The sequence below is a fragment of the Juglans microcarpa x Juglans regia genome, chromosome 4S, assembly GCF_004785595.1.
Source record: "Juglans microcarpa x Juglans regia isolate MS1-56 chromosome 4S, Jm3101_v1.0, whole genome shotgun sequence".
Taxonomy (NCBI): domain Eukaryota; kingdom Viridiplantae; phylum Streptophyta; class Magnoliopsida; order Fagales; family Juglandaceae; genus Juglans; species Juglans microcarpa x Juglans regia.
In genome coordinates this window covers 26,662,406-26,683,053 of record NC_054601.1, presented here as the reverse complement: position 1 = coordinate 26,683,053, position 20,648 = coordinate 26,662,406, and the positions used below count along the sequence as shown (strand labels likewise).

Below are 20,648 nucleotides of genomic sequence, written 5' to 3'. Positions count from 1 at the left end.
AGCCATCTTAATGAAAAAATGCATGAACCTTGAATGATAGATTGAGATACACTGGGGATTGCTTTGTGCATCCCTTACGTGCATGCGGATGAGAACATTGAGAAGTTAAAATAATAATAAAAAGGATTTGCCCTCAGTGGAAGTATGCCACATCACAGGCTGGCTGCAGTATTATACAACGAATGTTATTCTAGCATGTTAGACCATATACAATCACAATTATTCGTAACGTTTTCGTATTATCATCAGGAACAGAGATGAAAATGGGCAATTTAAACTTGATGGAAGAAAGAAGACCCATTAAAACTAAGGCGAATGAAAATTTGTTCAACATTATGTAATACTGATAAGAAAGAGGTCGGCATTACATGAAAAGGAAACAAAGCACAAGCACCCAATTTTAGATCACAAATACAGACCCAACGCAAAGGTTTGTCATTTATTTAGAAGAGTACTCAGGAAGTCCTTCACAAGCCTACTTGCAGGAGATAATGCCTACACACTAGATGAACGATTTTGGGAGCAGCAGTTCATCCTTGCAGACCAATAATACCTGCACAAAATTCCGAGGTAATATTAAACATCATGCGAGCAGAAGGTAAAAGACAAGACAAAAGAATATAGAAAAAACCACAATGCAGATTTTTTTCATAGATCAAATAGACAAATTAAAAATGGGCTGTAAATTATGTTCAAATTATGCATCGATCATACTTCTGGGTGATTTGGATAATTTACATACCACAAGCTACTCGGCCACCAGCATTTCCGGTGCTTTTGCTAAGCTCGTGTCCCCCTACATATCAAATAATTATATTAAGTTAGAAGTGGCAATGATTTTTTTTTATAAGTAAACTTTATTAATAGGAAAAGGCTTAGCTCAAGTATACAGGAATTTTTTTTTTTTTTGTAAGTAAAAAATTTATTAAGCACAATGTAATAGGTAAAGCCCGAGTATACAGGAAGTATACACACGATAAGCCTAAGTACCAATAAACAACAATGAGAGATGCAAGCAAATCATGAAAACTGCCCTCATTACAACTAAATACTCTGACGCCCAAGAGAATAATGTATTATAAAAAAAATCTCTTCAGCTCATCCAAGGAATGGCTCCTGGTCTTCAAAGCACTTCTTATTTCTCTCCATCCACAAACACCACATAATACAAAGAGGAATAACATCTTCCACACAGCAGCGATGTGAATATTTCCCCTAATACCTGTCCAGCACTTCAAAATTTCCACTCTGCCAGGCATAACCCATACCACACCAGTCCTGTTAGTAATCTCATTCCACAAGAACCTGGCCACATCACAAGTAACAATAGATGATCCATTCCCCATTTTTCTTACACAAGAAACACCAATCCATAATAATGAGACCACATTTCCTCATATTGTCAGTGGTGAGGATTTTCCCAAGAGAAGCAGTCCATATAAAGAAAGCAATCTTAGGAGGGACCTTAAAACTTCCAAATAGCCTTCCAAGAAAAAAAATAATCATTAGAGAACCCCAAAGAGCCTTATAATAGGAACGCATCGAGATCTTAGAATTTCCATCAAGAGTCCAAATCACCCTATCCTCCATCACATTACCAAACAAAAGAACATAGCATACAAGTCGTCAAAAAAATCAGCAAACATTCCAAGTTCCCAGTCATGAGCCGCTCTAAAAAACTGACATTCCAATGGAAAAAACCATTAGAACTATAACGCCCCAATGGAAGGCTCAAACTACATGGCCTATACTCCAAAAGGACTAATTAATGATACAACTAGAGCCCCATTGGAATCTTATAAAGAACAAGAACTTCTCATTCTCAAGCAATGTGGGATCCTTTACACCACTTACCCTTATCCTTATCATATGGAGTATCACAAGAACACACCAACAAGCCAGCCGCCAAAGCTTCTTTTGTCACTAGACATCTGCTAAAGAGTACAAAAAAAAAATTTTGATAAGAAGAGTCGGGTAGGAAAAACATACTTTAGAGCCCTAAACCACACCAAACATCATGCCAAAAATAGACACCATAACCTCTTCCAAACCTCAAATCTGAAAAAGTTGGAGAACCTCTCCCATCCAGAGCGAATATTTTTCCACAACCCCGCACCATATGCCCCCTCACTTCATTAGAACACCAACCCTCCTAAGACTCCCTGTATTTTGAATCTATAACGACTCTCCACAAACTCTCTCCTTCCCTTTGATATCTCCACAACCATTTCTCCAAAAGTGCTTTATTGAAGATCCTCAAGTTATGCACCCCCAAACCACCACAAGATGCCGGAAAACAAACTTTATCCCAGCCAACAAGGTGAAGCTTAAGCTTACTTCCCAATACCTTCGAAAAGAGAATTACGAAACATCATCTCATTTTGAGAGGCCACACTAGCAGGTAATAAAAATAAGGAAAGAAAGTATGAAGGGAGGTTAGATAACATACTTTTGATAAGAGTTAATCTACTGCCCTTAGAAAAATAAATCATTTTCCAACCTGCCAACCTTCTATCATTTTTTTCTAACATACCCTCCCAAATAGATTTCACCTTGAAAGCAGCCTCCAACGGAAGACCAAGATATTTCAAGGGCAGCGAAGAGACCTTACAACCCAGAATGTTCGCCAAACCTTGAACATTATTCACTATATCCACAGGAACCATTTCAGACTTCGAAAGATTCACCTTCAAGCCAAAGACAGCTTCAAAACAAATCAGAAGAGCCCTCAAATATAGAATATGACCATTGTGCAGATCACACAAAAGTAAAGTATCATCAGCGAAGAGAGAATGAGAAATATTAACACCTCCCACAGAGAAACCAGAAAGAAAACCTCCATCAACAACTGCTTCCAACATACAACTAAGTGCATCCATGATAATGACAAATGGAAAAGGGGAAAGACGGTCCCCTTGCCTTAATCCCCTAGAGCTGTTAAAGAACCCCTCCAGCGCACCATTCACCAAAACCGAAAAAAGGGGCTGTAGTAATGCAATGCCTAATCCAGGAAATCCATCTTTCCCCAAAACCACACCACCCAAGTAACATAAGAAATCCTAGTTAACATGACCATATGCATTCTCTGTCAAATTGGTATGAATACCCTTTCGATAAGGATTGCTTTCATTATATAGAAGGGATTTTACACAATAAATGCCAAATTTCCAGCGCCTAATATCTATGCCAGGTAAGTATTTACACAGTTATGTATATATCTAGCTAGAAAGGAAAGTATCTAACTATAAAGGAAAATGTTACTAAAATTACAATAATGATACTCAAATCATATCTTCGTGACATCCCCCCTCAAATTGATGCTGGGAAATCTAGAAGCATCAATTTGTCAAGCAAGAACTGATGTCCAGATATTCATTAGCATTAAGGACCGAATCCAAATGCATTGGCAATAAATGCATAAAAACAATGGAATAAGTACATAAAAAACAGTGATTATCACAGGAAAATGGGAGACAGTAAAATATACAGCCCTAATCTACAAGTACCTCTACAAGAAGAAACCAATCTAAGGGCATGTTTGGACACTTGGAGTATATCAGAATTTTGTGAATAGTAGTGAAATGATTTAAGTGAAGATGTTTTATTAGGTTTTGAGAAATGAGAGAGAAGAAGCTGAATAAAAATATTAGAAAATTATAAAATTGTTTGAATATAATTTTTTAATATTATTTTTGTTTTGATAAAAAAAAAATTGTTTGAAGACAGGGAGTGTTTCTTGGATGAGCTGAAGAGATTCTTTTATAATGCTTTATTTTCTTGGGCTTCGGTCATTAGTTGTAATGAGACATTTTTCATGATTTGATTGTATCCCTCACTAGTGCTTAGTGGAACGTAGGCATTTTTTGTGTATACTTCTTATGTACTTGTGCCATGCCTATTCTTATCAACAAAAATTCTACTTTTACTTAGAAAAAAAATTTGTTTTGAAGTTTGTAAAAATTGTATTATTTTTGCATTTTATTTTAAAATTTGTAAAAATTGTACTGATTTTTGTATTTGAATAATGATTAAGTAATGATTAGATGAAAAAGTTGAAAATTTGAAATTGAAAAATTTTGTGTTTAGAGTGATGCTTGGGAATGAAATTATGAAAAAATTTGAGAATTATGATAAGTTTTGACAATTTTGAGAATTCACAGTGTTCAAATGTGCCCTAATGCACCTTTCCTAGAATAACTTCAACAGCACTTAGGGAAAAGGGAAAAATTCAATAACAGAAGTCCATATTAGAAACCAATTCAAAGGCTTCAGACTTGAGAGTAACATCATTTTTTTAACCTCTGACAAACTTGAAAGGGGATATCAAAATCTCAGTTTTCTAATATTTACCCTAAATATCTAGAGCTTTAGCTTAAAGTGGTGACCTTTACCCCCACAAAAACAAAAACAACATAAAAGCCCTTACTCTTCTTGTTTACCAAGTAAAACAATTTATCAACACAGATGCTCCAATTGTGACTTAGTGGTTTACATATAGTTGGCTTTAATCATGAATATACAGAAAATAAAACTAAAACAGAACGATTTCAAGCATTGTGTTTCAAGAGTTTACCCTTGCCAAGATCATCCTGATCTCCATGGACAACAACAGCTCTTCCAATAATGGAATTTGGTCCAGAAAGTGGAATCTGCAAAATTGTAAAATACATCAGTGAAAAGTAACTAAATATATGTGCACAAGTAAAACTTAAACAGAAGATGAAACACACCTGCTTGTCAATTATTGTGAACTTGGCTGTCCCTGTATGAAAAGAGATACCATCCATTAGTGCACCACTGTGTGTCAGAACAAAATACATACCCATCTTAAGCCTTCTTATCAGGTAACTAACAGCAGAAACAATTTGCTCTGCATATTATTTTTTGGTAAATTTTTTGGTAGAAGACTGTAGGCACCATTAGACGCAAACTGCTGGGAAATCAAAGCAGCTTGCCTGGAAGGTGACCCGTATTAACAATTGATGTTTGAGAAGGGTCTCTTAAAACGGCTAAATCCTATGCCATTTCCCTCTTCTCTCCCTTCTCTTTACCCATCCAAAAAATAAAAAATAGCAATAATTAGAAAGAAAAAAGAAAAAAGAAAAAGAAAAAAAGAACGTTAGAAGTTCGGTAAGCAGATTGTTGACAGAGATCGAAGAAAGAGATCTCACAAGGACTGGCCAGTTAACTTCTATGAGCCACTTGATTTGGTTACAGCCACTTTGGCAAGTCAAGATCAAGGGTACTCATAGAAGTGTTCACCTTTCCCTTGGTACATGTAGCCGGTAGCCTCCCCCCAACAAATATAAAAATCACAGATAAATGAAAAATACTTGGTTGCAATGGAGTTAAGGTAGAGTAAAATAAACAGAAGGGCAGCTATAGTAGATGACTCAGGGAAGAGAAATGGGAGATAGAACTAGGAACTTAAACACTAGCTGCCGCTGGCTTTTCATATAAAGTTGGGTGGGCAAGAAAGATCTCAGCAGCTCATCCTCAAAGTTGGGTTACTCCCCTGCATATTATAGAACATGATAGAGTCCAACGATTGGGAAGCTGTCAACGAATGACCAAGGGGATAGAGGTAAACACAGCACATACAATCATCACCAACAGTGACATTTCCAAGATCACCAGCATGCCGATTCTCATCCTCAGGAGCACCATGCTCTTTGCCAGCAGGATTGAAATGTGGTCCTGTAAGCAGGTACATTAAAAATAAAATTAAAGACAAAAGGGATTAATGTGGAGCAAAGTGGGGTTTACTCTGCTCTTGGACTGGATGCTTTAGATACGAAGAAATAAACATCATCTCTTTGGACTATACCAGTTGACATGCAACCATTTGTTGTGTCCCCAAGTGCATGAACATGGAAGCCATGGAGACCAGGCTTAAGGCCAGAAATATTTCCAGTTACTGTTGTAGAGCCTGAAAATTTGAAACAAAATGTCTTTCAAAATGTGAAAAATAGAGACATCTACACTTGCTGGATGATCAGACAGGATTTCCAAGTTACCATCAGCTTCTTGGGTGAAGTAGATAGTCCCACTACACCCTCATTGCTGCCAAGAACAGCCACAGCATTCACCATCGTTTAATGTGTTCTAAATGAAACAGCTTATTAGAACTATATTACATAAGACGACCTCAAAATGGAAAAAGGAGGACCGACAAAGGTGGAAAGCAATACAATCAACCAAAAGGTCTACTAGAACATAATTAAAAATCAAAGTATGCTCTCAGCTATGGTAATTGGATTCATAAATCCCTCCCTTCCAATGATGTTCGGATAGCCAAAAAGGAGGTGCTTTTTCAAAAATAATGCAAGATAATCCAACTCTTGACTGCTTATTTCTTGACTGCTTTTTCAAAAACAGGTTTACCACACACACACATACATATACATAAATATATCCACACACACACACACACACACACACACACACACATAAATATATCCACACACACATCACTTGCTTTCACTGAAGCTAAAACCCTAAAACCTCAAAGGAGAATATATATTCAAACAATAGCTAGAAAACTCGATTCCCAGGCACAAATTTAAATTTAGATTATATATATCCAAAAGGCCCAATCGAGTAGAATATTCATTTTTTTTCCTACTCAGAAACAGCAGTAAATGCAATATATTACGAGTCCACACTCCAAAGTCCAAACTACCGGATAACAGAAATTGCATAGGCACAGAGTATGAAGCTGATGCGGCTAAAACTGAAGTCGGAAAAAGACTACCCAATGTACCCATTATCATTTCTCTCTTAATTTCCCCAACCTTCTCAACATCCAACCAAAGAGTACAACATATACTATACAAAATCAGATGGGAAACAAAGATCATCATTATGTAACACACCTAGCGCAAGACCCGATGAAACTGTGAAGAATAACACTTGGCAAACTTAAGTGCAAACTGTGAAGAATAACACTTAGCAAGCTTAAGTACATACTCCTTATGTGTAAATATTTAACTTCCTCAGTCGAATCGCCCCCAAAAATGGAGTACTACCAAGAAAAGGAGCAACCTTTATTACGAATCAGATGAAAAGAAACAAAACCCAGACAATGAAAGAACAATATCAACCCACGAGATAAAAATCAGGAGTGAGAAAAAAATACAGGGAAAGAGAGAACTTCGAAGCTCACCCCAGAATATCCCATGAGAGCTCAGCAGAGAGGAACAATCAAACCTGAAATCAGATAGAGGGAAAGAGAGAGGGCCCGGGCCGGGGGGCGGCGGGGGGCTGGGGAGGCGCGGATGATCCAACTTAAATCGGGGAAATTTACAGCAAATTGAGATGACAGTAAAAAATTAAATAAAAAATTATTTTTAATATTAATATTATTTTAAAATTCTAAAAAAATAAATTATTTATTATATTTTAAATAAAAATTTAAAAAATTATGATTATTAAATTAGATAAAATTTTTATATCAATCCTAGCCTCTCCTTTAAATTGCGATTGAAATTTGGATTGAATTGAAATTAATTATGTTTAGTCTAATTTAAAATTAAATCTAATATTCAATCACTTAATTTTAAAATTATTAAACTCATCTCAACTTAAAAGAGTAATGATAGATATAATCTCCATTTGGAGACTGCAATATAAGCGTATCCCTCTTTAAATGATATTTTTTCTCATTTAATAAAGAGTCTGCACATACAGTCTCCAAGTAGGTAGGGTTGAAAAACCGAACTATCGGTTCGGTTTTGGGCCCAAACCGAAACCGATAGTTCGATTTTCCTGGGGAGACCAATCTGGTCGAAACCTGCCGATTATTAGTAGAAAATCGGCCGATTCGGTTACTAGCCGGTTTACGATCGGTTGGTCGGTTTTGGGCCGGTTTGGGCCACATGTTTTGGGCCAGTTTGAACCACTCTGTTGGGCCATTTTAAGACCCAATCCAACCTCTTTTTAGGCTCAATTTGTTATTCAAGATCATCTACATTTAGACTTTTTTTGCAGAATTTCTTTTTGCAATTATTAGTACAATTTCTTTTTAATTTTAAGCATGCCATGTATATATTATTAGTAACTAATAACTAGTACATATATACTACTTATATTTTATAGTCTTATTATCTTATATATTAAATTACTAATTAGTAGATAAATAAAAAAAAACTCCACAAGATCATGTTTAATACACATTACAAACAAAACTAAATTGTCTTAAGCAAGTAAGAACAAATAACAATTGTTCTTGAATAAAACCCAAAAAATCTTCATTCTTCAATTGCAGTCTTCGACTCTTCAATCATTAATAGTTGTGATGTATGATGCTCCTAACTCTATAAGAAAACACCAAATAATCAATATTAATAAATTAAGATAATGAAAAAAAATTAAATTAAATTATAAAAATAAATGAATATGGAAATTGAATGAGAAAAACACATTACCAGATTCTACTACAAAACTCTCAACATTATCCATGGAGTCTCGAATATCAATTGGCGTTGACGGATGTCGCAATCAATTCTGAGTACAAATAAGTGTCTCAACAGTTCTCGGAGTTAAGGAACTCTGAAAATGATCAAGTACACGACCTCTTGTACTAAATGCGGACTCTGATGCAACCGTGGAAACAGACATGGCTAACACATCTCGTGCAATTCTCGCAAGTATAGGATAGTTAAGCTCATTCACTTTCCACCAATTCAACAAGTCAAAAGATTGACTGAATGTCTCACAACCATCTGATAAATACCTATCAATCTCTATTTTGGTAGCTGTAGATCCAGAGACAGTCGATACTAGCAATCACTCATAAAAAAGTTGTGACTCATGATTGTCTTCAGCATCATTTAGAAGGGCAGATGACGGAGGGGAAACATGTTCTCTGCTACCCAAAGAAGAACCGAACGTAGCATTATACTCCGCATATATGTCTGATAATAATTGTCTCACCCTCGACAACAAATCTTCAGCCCAATTGTGATTATAAACTTTTTTCAAGTGAAAAGTAAGAAGCCCCAACTTGCTACGTGGATCAAGGAGAACTGCAATCAACAACAACAAATTTATCCTATCCAATGAACCCCAATACTTATCAAATTTCATTCTCATGCTAATGGTCATGCTCATCAAACAAGTATTATCACTCTCACACAGTCTAACCAACTATTTTTGGAGCCTACAAATCTCCAAAAAACTTGTGTTTGCCGTGACATGTAAAGAACCAGAAAATCGACAAGTGGCATTATAAAACATCTTCAAAAATTTTCCAAAAATCCGCGCTATCTCCCACTCGTCAGCTCTAGGAGGCCCAATGTTTCCATCCTTAAAGTAAGAAAGAAAATTGTAATCCTCACTCTCCATCGCCTAAAAGTCTTTTCAAATTTCTCAACAGCCTTTAACATCATGTAAGTTGAATTCCATCGGGTTTGCACATCAAGGCACAACATTTTTTTACAATTAATTTTTTCTTTTTCTACACATCTCTTAAACTTGTCTAATCTTGCAGGGATGAGCACACATATCTAACCGCATTTCTAACCATTGTAATGGCATCATCACACTCCTTAAGACCTTCATTCACGACAAGATTCAAAATATGAGCACAACATCTCATGTGCATATACTTCCCTTCCAACATATTCTCTGTCAAAAAATGTCTCAAATATGCAATTGTATTATCAACAATAACAGTAAATATCTTATCAATGCTCCAATGAAGGAGGCACGATTCAACATATTTTCCAATGGTATCCCCTCGATGATTAGGGATTAAACAAAAATTAATGATTTTCTTCTGCAATTTCCAATCACTATCAATGAAATGAGCAGTTAGGCACATATAATTAAGATTTTGTACCGATGTCCACGTATCGGTAGTTAATGAAATCCTCATTCCCCAATCTTTAAATAACTTTTTAAGTTTGACTTTTTCAGATGTAAATAGTTTCATACAATCTCTTGCAACCGTCACTCGACAGGGCACTTTAAATCTAGGTTCAAGCAACCAAACCATCTTCTTAAATCCTTGCCCTTCAACAATTCTAAATGGTAATTCATCGAGAATTACCATATTTGCAAGCGTCATTTTCACAGCCTCCTCACTATATTTATGGGTTACAAGATTTCTTAAAGAATTATCAGTCTCTCCAAACCCCTTCGAGGATACCTCACCTGCCAATGTTGTTTGATATTTATCTAAAGGCCCACGTTTATGAGGATTTTTGAAACATGAAGGTAGATGGTTTTGCATGGTTGAAGTTTCGATCCTCTTCGAGTGCCAAACGTATATCTTGCCACAATAATTACACTTAGCCTTAGGATCATCTACGGAACAACCCTCAACTTTTGTAAAATGGTCCCAAACAATTGACGGATCATTCCCCTTCCGTTTCTTAGGAAGTGGACAATTACTACTATTAGGGGCACTTGAAGCCGGGGGTTTTGGTATTTGGGAGTTCGAATCAAGATCAATTGGACTTGACGAAAAATCCATCTAACATGTAAAACCAAGAAAGAACAAAAAATACCACAATTGTCAATTACATAGCAGCTAGTTTGCAACGTGGCAAACATCACAAATCTAAGATTCTAATCTACATTTTAGATCGCTCATAAATCTCACAAATTATTTTACTTTCAATAAATTATGAATATTTATTATCAATAAACATCACAAATTGTTTATAACACATCATAAATTTTACTTTTAATAAACATCACAAATTATTTAAAACACATCATAAATTTTACTTTCAAATTTCAATGAACATCACAAATTATTTTATTTTCAACAAAAGTTACAAAACTGTCAATCTATAAAATTGAAATGCACACTGCATCTTCAAAAACCACCGATTGTTCATTGTACAAACTACAAAATCTATAAAACATCTTCAATCCGTGAATGCACCAAACCAGAAAACACAAACAGGGCTCTCGGGCTGAAATACTTATAAAAAAAAATACTTATAAATCTCACAAAAAAAAATACTTCTAAAACATAAATGTTGCAAAATACTTATAAAAAATAAATAAATCTCACAAAAATTAAAATCATATGGTTCATACCTAAAAAATAAAATGGAGGCTCTCGAGCTGGGCCGTTTGCTGGAGAAACGTTGAGCGGTGGAGGCTGGGCTGCTACTGAACGGTGGACTGGACCACTGGGCGTCGGTGAACCGTGAGTGGAGTGGAGGCAACGACGTTGAGAGTGACGAGTGAGAGGCGAGAGCCTGAGTGGAAATCGAAGAGAGAGGGGGAAACTGGGAAAGAAACAGGGCTGGGATCAATATGCCCTACTTGGAACGGCGCCGTTTATTTTTTTTTCTAACCTTAAGATGCAAACGACGCCGTTTCACTTATTTAAGTGAAACGACGTCGTTTAATGAATGAATATATTTAAAATATATATATATATATATATGTATATATGACATCGGCTGGTTTTTTGGTTTTTGGCTGGTTCAAATCAGGACCGAACCGGCCGACACCGGTTTTGATAAATTACCACCGACGGTCGACCAGTTCCCTGACGGTTTCGGCCGGTTCTGAGCTTCGACGGCCGGTCTGAGTCGGTCCCGGTCGGTTTGCCAGTTTTTTGTACAACCCTACAAATGAGGATTACAAATAGAATTTCTCAATTTAAAATCTCTTTACATGTGGGACACATAACTTTTTTCAACTCAACATCTCTTTATAGGCGAGATCTACAATCTTTTTTAACTTTCTATAAATACATCTAAATTCATCTTAATATCTAAATTCATCTTAGATAAGTCACACAAAACTCACTCTACCGTATCAACTAATTATCATTCATAAAATATTCAACTCATCTCAATTAAATTCAACATCTAAACAAGACTAGTGAAGCGGTAGATGGCCACGTATAACACAACTGTTCATTTTTTATCATCAGTAGACGAGTGGGCTTAACTTTCCATCATTTAGATGGGCTTTAGGTTTAAACCTGGTTTACTTTTAAAAATCATTTTATTTCTTTTTAATAAATATTTTTAAATTTTAAATTTTTAACTTTTAAAATTTTTTACAAAATTATAACATAATTATTATAATTTTTTTAAATTTTTAAATAAAACATAAAAAATAATTTAATTTTTTTAAATATCAAAATAAAATAATATAAAAAAATTATATTTTAATTTTATAATATTTTTATTCAATTTTTATTTTCATATATCTAACCAAACGAGGCATTAAAAACCCTTGTGAGGCTGCTTAAATTTTTGTACAATTGACACTTTATCTTCCCTAACGCTTTTATAATATTAATATTTGTAGTCAACATGAATGCATCAAGCTAGAACAACCATATTTATATGGAAAACACTATGTCGACAAAAAAAATTTATCGAGATTTTTTACAAAATTTTTTTTACTTAATAATTAAGTAAGTGTTTTTAAATGAATATGTGATTTTTTTATTTTTAAAAAATATTTAAATAGTTTAAAAAAATAGTGAAAGAAAAGATAAAAAAATAAAAAAAAAAAGATTTTGTGTATTCGGTAGAGGATTTCTGTGGAAATCCTCTGTGGACTTAGCAATGAAACGTTGCTTACATAATTAGTATTGTTAATTCTAGCACTTTAATTTCATGATAAATGCATATTCTCATATATACATGAGTCTTATTATATATTAATTAAGAATAATGATAGAATTATTATCTTAGTATTATCCATCTACTAGGGCTGTGCATAATGGGCCTTCAGCCCGACCCGTCTGAAGGATCCGACATTCCCAACCCGTGAAAGGCGGGTTCATCGGGTCAAAAGTGGAAGACGGGTTTTAGGAAAAATAACCCGTCGAACCCGTCGAATTCAAAAATGTGCTATGAGTAACAAACCATTCCTCTTCTAGATCGGTGTGGTTTAAAGCAGAACCATCAGTGTTAAGGTTACACATCAAAGACCACAAGTGCAATTCTAAGAAGAATTCACCAAACTAAGCAACACCCATCAAGTTTAAACCCAGAAATCAAGGCAAACATATACCTCAAGGCTCAAACGACGAAGAAACCCATAGCTCAAAACCCAAATTTCAGCTCAAAAAGAAAAAGCATATAGAAACAAGAACAAAGACAATTTGTTTTTTCAAAAGAAAAAAAGAGCACAGAGATAAATCACCCCATGAGATTGGCGCGAAGCCGAATGCTGAGTTCGACAAAGAGCTCGAACATCTGTCCCAAATCAGCGGCATTCCCATGGGAGTAGAGCAAAGTGGCCGATGCCTTGTGATTCTCGACGTGGATGGCCATGATGTCATTTCCTTTACGGTTCCGGAGCTTGAGGACATCCACGTTGATGCCGTCCCTCGTTGGGGCATCGGGAATATAAAATCGGTCGCCACGCGTGTCGTCCTCTATCACAGTGTATGACGGAGGGCTTGGTGGGAAGAAGGCGAACTTGGCGGCGATTGAAGACGTGACTCCGCCCATTCTGTTATCATCGACGGCTACAGACTCATAAAGCCCAAAACCCCTCAGATCAGGCACCTAGACAGAGACGGAGACGGAGACGGAAATAGAGGACAAAAGGTTTTAGGGGGGAAAAAAACCGAAGACCCGACCCGCACAATACCGGGTCGGGTCGGACCGGGTTGGCGCGCAAAACAGTTCCGGGTTGGGTTGGACCGGCCCCAGACCCGGTTGGATGGCATTGGGTTGCAGCCCTACCATCTACTACTATTTTTTTATTTTACTTAATGATTAAAAAATTGAGTATTAGTAAAGTTATATATATTTTTAAATTTTTTCTTAATGATTAAGGATGTTAAAAAAATAATTAAAATAAAATGATAAAAAATAAAAAAAAAACTTGAAATGCACTTGGGTAGTAGATGGACAGTGACCTTATCACTACCTATTTTTTTAATAATCAAAATTAAAATAGTAATGTATCCCGTCATTATAAAACATGTATTTTTTACATGCTCAAAACCTTAGAGTAGATTTCGCCGCCTCCAATTATAAACATGCATTTAGGCTTCTTCACAATCTACTCCCAAGATACAACAACGTCGATTCCCATTAATCTCCTCGTCGGTGCACACAAAAAGAGATTCTCAAACCCAATATAAAAAAGTTAAAGCCCAAAGAAAAAAAGATAAAAAGAAGGAGGAAGTGTTTCTCTAATTTTTGTAAAGAATTTGGAGTTAATGAATTTGTGGGTGGGTTTCCTATTTATAGAGAACTAAAGGGCACTTGTGAAAAGTCACAACTATAATGAAATGATACTTGTGAAAAGTCACAACTTATTTGAATGAAATGGTACATGCGAAAAGTGACATTACATAAATGAAATGGTACTTGTGAAAAGTCACAACTTATATAAATAAAAGAGTATTTGTGAAAAGTCACAACTAAAATGAATGAACACTTTTAAAAAGTCACAACTTCTCAAATATTAGAGAATATATTGAAAATATTTCTAATTCACCAAAGGACACAACCCTTTGTTTGGTTGGGAAGCGGTTAAGGCTCATATCCCCAAGAAGCATATATTAGTTCAAGTACCAAGACACATTTTCATTTAAATCTAAACAACTTAACTAATACATTGAACAAAGATAATGGTTCATGTTATTTTTACTTTATATCAAATATCTTAATCATTTCTAAGTTTAAAAACCAACATATTCATCCTATTCTTGATTATGTATTTTTTAAAATTAGATTTTCAAACAACTCAGGTTGGATGAACTTTAAGCTTAATTAAAATGAAGGAATACTTAAAGAGAAATTCTTTATGCAGTCCCATATCAGAGGACTGGACGTGCACGCCAACGTGGCAAAAACGCCCCATTTTACTAAGTTGGGTTTACGATGTCGTCTTGCTCGAGATAGATCTTCTCCTCGTGATGACTTCCCCCTTCCTCGTTTGGCTGGTCTTCTCTTCATGAGAGATTGCTCTTCCTTCCTCCCTGAGACCGAAACTTTGCCCAAAAGAGTAATTCCGTACGTCTGAGCCCAGCCCTAACGAAGTGGTGCGAGGTGGTGGAGGAGCTGCTTCCGCCCAAAATAGTAATTCTGTCTGAGTCTAGCCTTAACGTCGTCGTGCGAGGTGGTGGAGGAGCTGATTCTGCCCAAAAGAGTTATTCTGTTTGGGCCCAGCCCAACTTCACTCCATATGAGCCCTAATTTCACTCCGTTCGTGAGATAGGTTGATTTATGATAATTTTGTTTTATGGCAATGTTTCTCTGTTATTGCAATGTGGTTTTCCAGCTGAGCAATTCGAATTCTTTACATATTTAATTAAGGCATTTGGCATGCTTTCTGATTTTTGTTGGAAATCAAGGCATTTGGTATTCCTTACATCTTCATACACGTTCCAGCTGAGCAATTCAAATAAGAATAGATTTTTAATTACTGCATTTGTTATGCTTTTTTTTTTGTTGGAAATTAAGGCATTTGGTAATTTTGTGTTTGATTTCGAATTGGAAATTAAGCTAGTTGGTAATTCTGGAAATTAAGGCATCTTTAATTACATCTTCATACACGTTTTTGTTGGAAATTCTGTATTGAGTTTGTATTGGAAATTAAGGCATTTGATAATTTTGGAAATAAAAGCATCTTTAATTACATTTTCATACACGTTTTTGTTAGAAATTCTGTGTTGAGTTTGTATTGGAAATGTTGTGCAGTCAAAGTTGTAGTCCAATTGTTTGAGTAAATATGTGAGAGGGACTCAGTTTCATGAAATGTAAAGATCTCTGGGTTTTGCCAATCAGGAGATTTCATGGGTTCATTGATTACTTTAATCCAGATGATTTCGGAATATGGTTTGCACCTAGCTTCCTAATCAGCCAATGCATGTAAAACTGGATCATGTTTTATATTTTAAGTTTTATTTTCCTGCACTCTACCTTAATATATAAAGGAGGCTGTCCAATTTCCAAAAACTAATGGTGTCTATAGGGACCTCAACATGCTCTGACCATGCACTTTTTGCCACCACTCCTGTGCACATATTTGCCTGTAGTATTTGACTTTACATTCTGCTAGGTAATTATGATACTATCCGGAAGTTGACTTCCCTACATTTCAACTATACGTAATTAAATTAAATAGATTTATGAAACAACCTTGCATAAATATGACAAGCAAATTGAATGCATTTTTCCTCTTTCTCTTGGCACGGGTCTCGGATTGTCTACGTAAATTTTGTGGCTTCCTCATAACCTTCTCTACTGTAGATGTCATCCTCTTCGATAGAAGCCTCCCTTTACCTCCAACAATGCAAAGACTCAACATTTTTTTCGAACTTCCCATTTCTCTACTGTAGGTACCAATATTCACAAGTACATGTTGTGTCTTGGTTTTTGTGTAACTCAAATTCATAGCCAACAACTTCTGTACCATATCCATTGAATCATGACTGCTTTCAGCTGCATTTGTAGCGACTTCGTAGCATAATTTCATCAAATTAGCAAACCTTCTAGCAGCTGATTTACTACTCAAATCATCATAATTGCTTCGAATGAGAGCATACCTATGCTTAATGTCATTCTGCCACCTGTCTATAATGTACTTTGAAGGCACCTATCGATCATCATTGACTAAGAAAATAGCTAGAATGTGTCTACATAAAATGCCTCTCATCCTTTACATCTCAAAATAGTAAGAATGTGTCTACATAAAATGCCTCTCATCAAAAATTAATTTGACAAGCGTTATAATTCTTTAATCATGAAACATTAGTAGTAAAGAGAATCATAGTCTAATCATGAGTAATATGGCCGTTCACTCCACATGCGGGTGCGCTTGAACCACAGTCACAAGAATTTGGTGACGAGTTTCCATGACATGGGTGGACCATAGTATTATGCAACAGTTTTAAATATCTCATCAATGATGAGTAAAATAAATAAAACTATTATATTTTTATAACTTTCACTTGTTACATCTGAAAAATAATCAAAATAAATGATTAAAAAATCTTAGTACAATAGAACAATAGAAATATTGAAGGTGAATACCTAAAATATCACTATTCCTAAAAGGTTATGAATTAAGAAACTCCAGTAGGTAAAGTTTTCCACACAACTTAGGAGAATGTTGATCGGCAAGAAATAAGAATAGAAGAAAAAAGAGACTGATAATGGAGAATGCAAAGCAGATAGTCTATTCCTGAACATGTTTAATAATCAGGTAATAACAATGGATAAGAACACCCAGAGTCTTAACACAAAAAGCAATCCACTGATCACAACTAAAGCATATTCTTCATCTACACAGCCCCAAGAAAACAAGTTCCTTGAGGGAAACAAACTATGTCATATCATGCTTCTCTAATTCACTTTAAAAAATAAATCAAACAATATAAAACACTGATATAGAAGGAAAAAAAAAAAGTTACAGTAGTGGGAAATTGCCCTTCTTTTTTGCTAACCTTTTTTTTTTTTTTTTGGCATAGCCAAATGATGATTTTGAAATGCTAAATTCAGATGAATGTAGGTAGTTTCTTCGGAAGACAATGTCATACTTACTTATCATCAGGAAAAAAAAGATAAATTTATGAACATAATAATTTGCAAGCTAAGCTAGTTCAAACATATGAGCATTATTAAAGCCGAAACTGAAACCAAGAAAAAAGAGTGAGAATAGAGCAACTACCTAGTTGGTAGCAACTTCATGGTAGAGGAGATGATCTCAAGTGGCGTAGAGGCATCTTATCGAGGGTGGCAGAGGTCTCAATTTTTCTCATTTGATTTGGGTCGAATTTATCGGCTGATGATGGTGGAAGAGTTGAGCACGATGGCGGTGGTGGAGGAGACAAAAAAAATCTAGATCGCGCGGGGTTGCTAGCGGCAAAACGATTTTCTCTTTTGCTTTGGGTCGACGTTACAAGCTGATGGTGATGGAGGAGATGAGCACAATGCCGGTGGTGGAGGAGATGAGCACGACGCTGGTGGTGGAGGAAAAATCTGGGTCGCGCGTGATGAATAGCAGCAAAATGATTTCTGATTTTGAATTCCTTCTCTTCGTGAAAGGCTGAAAGCAGGAGGAGGTCAATTTGGTCATTCGACCTAAGTTGATATGGACAAACAACAAACAGTAGCGTACGTGGGGATTGCTTAAGCGGACTGTACCTAGCACATCTCGTATTTAAATAGATCAGTAGGAAGAGAATAGAAAATGAGTAGTACGGTGTTACTCAAAATTGGATAATTATAAAGAAAGAAGATTCTTTTACTTAAATTTCATTAGTTCCCCAATGTGAATGCTTTTATAATTTGGTAATTGTTTCGGTGATCCCATTTTGTCCCAAGAAGTTGCTAATTCGGTGATTCTTTCGGAGAATTTGTTGTTTGGTATTTGTGAGCAATGATAGCCTTACAATCGAATTACACTTTATTTATAATTTATTAATAAAATAATATTTTTTAAAATTTCAAATACATCAAATCAAAATCAAAATTAAAATAAATATATCAAAAAATATTATTTTATTAGAAAATTATAGAAAAATTGTAAAGGAGTAGTTGTTTTATCATTTATCTTTGTCAATATGACAATAACACCACGCAACGGACATGGCAACAATTAGGGGTGTAAGTTTGGACTGGAAAATCGGACCGAATAGGACCGGTTGGGCCGGTTTTCCAATCTGGAACCGGTTCTTTATTTGCACAAACCAGTAAGACCCGGTCTGGTTCCGGTTCCGTGGTTTCAGGACCGGCCCGATTGGAGAAAAAATAAATAAATAATAATATTATAGATATATAAGTTTTATACAAAAATAATATTATACAAAATATGTTATATATATAAGTTTTATATATAATACATAAAAAGAAAAAAAATCACTCAAATATTGTCACTAAGTTTTGATAAGTACATAGGACATTTGTAGTTATACTAATATAGACTATAGTTATAGTTATACTAATATAGTTATACTAAATCACCATAACTAATACTAACATATAATTAATACTAATTGTCTAATATAGACTATAGTTATAGTTATACTAATATAGTTATATTAAATCACTATAACTAATACTAATATATAACTAATATTAATAGTCTAATATTAATACTATTATATAGTCTAATATATAACTATTATATAACTATTAATACTATTATATAGTCTAATATATTATATTGCTATACTAATATATAACTAATACTAATAGTCTAATATTATTACTATTATATAGTCTAATAATCACTATAACTAAATTAATATAGTCTATAACTATGTATTAAATGTATTACAAATATATAAAAATTATAATTATCATTTAAAAAAAGAAGAAGAAGAAGAACCATCTACATAGAAGAAACCAACAGAAAATGGCACCGCTTTCTCTCCAAATCTTGTGAAACCAACAGTCTAAATGACACCGTTTAGACTTCCAAAAGGCAATAATGCCAATAAACCCTAAAGGCTAAAATCAAACCTCACTCTCGTCCCTTCCTCGCCTCTCTGCAGACTGCCTCACTCTCTGCCTCGCCTCTTTGCCCCACTCTCATCTATGCCTCTCTGCCTCTCGTCTCTGTCTCGAACTCTCGCCTCTCTTCCTCGCCTCTCTGCCTCGCCAGTTGCCGCCTCACCTCTCTTCCTCGCCACACAAACCTTCGGCCTCACCTCACGGTAATGCTTCTCCATTTTTTTTTTCATTTCATTACTTGTTAGATTTAGATATTCATTTCGGCCATGTGACAGAGAGCTAAGACCTAATCGAACCCATAGATTTTCTTTCTGATTAGAGAATGAAAAAGTGATTCGTGTTCACTTCAAATTTGAATTTCACCCGCTTGCATTTATTATGCAACTCAACAACCATGTATATAAGACCCAACTACTTTCAAGTTTCTATCATAAGTATTAAGTATATGTAAATTGTTAGGTTAAATTTCTGAGATTTTTTCTGCTTGGGATGAAAGAATGAAGGTGGTATAAAGCTCATAACTTGATACATTAAAACAGAAGGACAAAGACTTCTATCACCATTAAAGAATGTCGACAAGTATTTCCTAATCAATCCACAATAATAGAAAATACCTACAAGATGTTAGTGTGCTCAATAGAGGAACTCAAAGAATAGATACAATACAACAATGGAGACAAATAATTCTAAATAGAACTGAAAGAATACTTTAAAAAAATATTATTTGCACACTTTTCGTGTTATTGAAAATGCTAGCATTTTTTGTTTCTGAGTTTGGGAGAATATAAAAAACAATTATCAGTGAAATGCAAAGAGTCTTGTGTCCAATTCAGTACTTTAGTTCTCTTACATGCTTGAAATCTCCTTTCTATTCTCAACTACAGATTTTTTGAAACAGTTTTTTTTTTTATTAACAGATTTTTAATGACAAACAAACATTTAAAAAAATTGAAAAACTGGACCGGAAACTGTAAAAATCGGAGATACCAGTTTAGGTGGGTAACTGGTATGTAGTCAATTTTAAAAAATGTAAAATCGGTACAAACAGGTTCGGTCTTAAAATTTGTTTAAAACTGGATCAAACTAGACTTATTACACCCCTAGCGACAACCATTAATTGATTTATTTTTTCTTAAATACTGATGTGCAACCTAGAATAGGCGTGTCTGGTAGACGAAAAGTACTAATTGCCAAATTTAAAAAATTTCAAGCATAAATTCAAATGACTGAATTTATAATTAG

At 34.9% G+C, this 20,648-nt stretch overlaps 1 protein-coding gene, 1 non-coding gene and 1 pseudogene across 7 annotated transcripts in view; 1 reads left to right on the top strand and 2 right to left on the bottom strand.

Annotated features, from left to right (window-relative positions):
* Positions 1-20,648, top strand: part of LOC121262410 — a 168,335-nt gene that overhangs the window by 130,665 nt on the left and 17,022 nt on the right. The window lies entirely within an intron of this gene.
* LOC121262415 lies at positions 237-7,025 on the bottom strand (annotated as a pseudogene).
* On the bottom strand, positions 5,115-5,220 carry LOC121263882. The gene has a single exon (XR_005940369.1). It is a non-coding gene; the product is annotated as a small nucleolar RNA snoR109 (small nucleolar RNA).